Consider the following 3,508-nt stretch of genomic DNA (forward strand, 5'->3'; position numbering starts at 1 on the left):
TGAGTTAAGGGCGAGTACGGCTTGGCATCTGCCCCTCTCGGCCGGGGCTGTGGTGGGTGACCCGGGAGCTGGGCGGAGCCGGTGAAGGCAGAGCCCATCTGCACCCACTGCCTGGGCTGACGGCTCCTCCCCGGGCTCCCTCGAGCACCACCCATGTGAGCAGCTCCGCACCGGCCTGTGAACTTTCCATCGGGTTCCCTGGAGCAGCGGGGCCCTTGGGGTTACAAATCTTCCGAACCCGGCGTGAGCACCGGCTTCCCGCGCAGGCATCACACCGTGTGCCCTGTTGGCTGCGGCCTGTCACAGCGGCCGTCCTTACAGTGACAGTCAATTCATTTTGATTGATAGACAGCAGATGCTTCAACTTTCTTCCCTGCCCCGTGTTCAGAAGGGTTCAGCAGCTCTCTGCTGCCTGTGCGAATATTAATCAGTGCCCCTGACTCTGGGAGCTGGGCTTCTTGGGTGGGGTGCCCAGGCTGGGGCTGGTGGGGACGCCAGCAGGTTCCCCTCACTCTGCTCATAGCCCTGCACGGAGAGCCCCTGGCACATCTGGGGGATGCCCAGCCTCAGGCCCAGGGGTGCTCAGCCGCCGTGCTCACTGAGAGGTGGGACCCAGAAGAGGCCTGTGAGGGCCCTTGGGGTGCTGGGGTCCAGGTGCTTTGACCTTCCTCTGGCAAAGGTGATGCTCAGCCCAGAGAAGAGCAGGCCTGGGACCCAGGCTGGGGAGAGGCGGCAGCTCGTGGGGTGCAGCAGCAGGAGCCAGACCCCAGGGCTGCACAGAGAGGCTGGGGCTGGGCCAACGGACTCCACGGACTCTTCCCAGTTTAGCAAGGACCAGGCCCTCCTCCTAGCTGACCAGGTCTGCGTCCTTCCAGCCTTACTGAGAGATCATTGGCATGAGAAATTTCACCCATCTAAGGCACACAACTCGGTGGTTTTTAGTACATTCTCAGAGCTGTGTAACCATCATCACAGTTCATTTTGGAATCTTTCAATCACCTTCAAAGGACACCCGTCCCATCAGCAGTCCCTCCTCCTTCCTCTTCCCCCGGCCCCTGGGCAACACTGTCGACTTTGAGTGTGTGGAGCTGCCCGTTCTGGACGGCTCCTGTGGGAGGAATCGCACCATACTGGTCCTCTCGTGTGGGGCTTCCCGCACCTGGTGCAATGGTTTAAAGCGCGTTGGCTGGATCAGGTGTCAGAGCTTCACTGAACAACACTGCGTTGCATGGGGCTTCCACGGTTTGCTTATCCATTCGTCAGCAGATGAACCCTTGGGCTGTTTACACTTTGGGGATTGTGAATAGCGCTGCTGTGAAGATTTGTGTACAAGTTTGCTTTTCCCACACGGTTTAATTTTTTATTCACCTGCATAGCTTGGCACTTTCATGTTATCGCAGATAGAGTGACCTCACTGTTTTTATTTTTTATTTTAAAAATTAAATTAAATTATTATTATTATTTTGAGACAGAGTCTTATTCTGTCGCTCAGGCTGGAGTGCAACAGCACAATCTCAGCTCACTGCAACCTCTGCCTCCTGGGTTCAAGCGAGTCCCCTGCCTTAGCCTCCCGAGTAGCTGGGATTACAGGCGCCACCACCGCACCCGGCTAATTATTGCATTTTAATAGAGACGGGGTTTCACCATGTTGGCCAGGCTGGTCTCGAACTCCTGACGTCAAGTGATCCGCCTGCCTCAGCCTCCTAAAGTGCTGGGATTACAGGCATGAGCCACTGCGCCTGGCCACCTCATTGTTTTTAAATGTGGCATAGTTTTCCACTGGTTGAACGTCACCTAGTCTGTTTAGTTAAGCTCTTTCTGATGGCCATTTGGGTTAGTTCCCATCTGAATTTGTCATCAACAATGTTACTATAAATGAGCTGTATATTCTGGAGGACAGTTTGAAAAGGCCTGGCTGTTTTTTCTTAACTAGATTGTAAGATAGACTTATTCAACCTGAAGGTGTGGGCTGATGTCGCTTGCAACCAAGGGGAGCTTCAGGGCCCAGACGAGCTTAGACTACCAGCCATTCAGAATCTACATTTTAAAAGAAAACTGAACTGAAGAAGCTGTGTTTAAATGTGAAATTGAGTTTATAAAATTTGGGTAGTTATTGGGGTCTCCTTAAAGATTTGGCTGGAATGTGTAGACAATGTTTGGATCCTGATGTGATCCAATATATGAGACGACTGGGGAAATCTGACCATTGACAAGATATCTGATGACAGGAACAATTATTTAATAAACGTGCTAGGTTTGCTAGTGATATTGTGGTTATCTTTGTTTAGAACGCTTCTATTTTAGAGATATATTCTAAAATATGGGAGGGTAACATCATATGAAGTCTGGAGCTGGCTGTTGAATCATTCACCTGGGAGAACAAAATTGTGTGTGGGTGTGTACAGATGTGAGAGTGTGTGGGTACAGACGATTTTTTTTTTTTTTGAGATGGAGTTTCGCTCTTGCTGCCCAGGCTGGAGTGCAGTGGCGCGATCTTGGCTCACTGCAACCTCCATCTTCTGGGTTCAAGCGATGCTCCTGCCTCAGCCTCCTGAGTAGCTGGGATTACAGGCATGTGCTGCCACACTAGGCTAATTTTTGTGTTTATAGTAGAGATGGGGTTTCACCATGTTGGCCAGGCTGTTCTCAAACTGCTGACCTCAGGTGATCTGCCTGTCTTGGCCTCCCAAAGTGCTGGGATTACAGGCGTGAGCCACTGTGCCCAGCCCTGTTTAACATTTTAAGGAGCTGCTGGACTGATTTCCAAAGCAATTGCATCATTTTACATTCCCACCAGCAATTTACGAGGTTCCAATTTCCCCACATCTCCACAAACACTTGCAATTTTCTGTTTTTTCCTGTGTCTTTTGAGATGATCACGTGGTCTGTCCCTTTATTCTATTAGTGTATTGCATTAATTGGTTTCTGGATGTTAAGCCAAACTTGCATTCCTAGGATACATTCTTTTTTGGTTTTAGGATATAATCCTCTTATACATTGCTGAATTCTGTATTTTGTTGAGGATATTTGTATCTGTATTCAGAAGGGATATTGGTCTGCAGTTTTCTTGTGATATCTTTGGTTTTGGTTTCAGGGTAATACTGGCCTCAGAATTAGTTGGGAAACATGTTAGTCCAGTTTGCACGGCCATAAAGAATGACTTGAGGCTGGGTAATTTATAATGAAAAGAGGTTTGTTTGGCTTATGGTTCTGCAGGCTACACAGGAAGAATAATGCTGGCATCTGCTTCTGGTGAGGGCCTCAGGAATAATGAGTGAATTCTCCTCACTCATTACCGTAAGCCATTCTTGAGGGATCCAGCCCTGTGACCCAAACGCCTCGCACCAGGCCTAACCTCCAGCATTGGAGATCTTATTTTAACATGAGATTTGGAGGGGACAAGATGTCCGAAGCATATCTAGAAGTCTTACCTTCTCCTCCATTATTTTGAAAAAATATTTGAAGGATTAGCATTTCTTCTTCTTTTTTTTTTTTTTTTTTTTTTTTT

Source organism: Rhinopithecus bieti, unplaced genomic scaffold, assembly GCF_001698545.2.
Source record: "Rhinopithecus bieti isolate Rb0 unplaced genomic scaffold, ASM169854v2 scaffold_38181, whole genome shotgun sequence".
NCBI classification, from domain to species: Eukaryota; Metazoa; Chordata; class Mammalia; order Primates; family Cercopithecidae; genus Rhinopithecus; species Rhinopithecus bieti.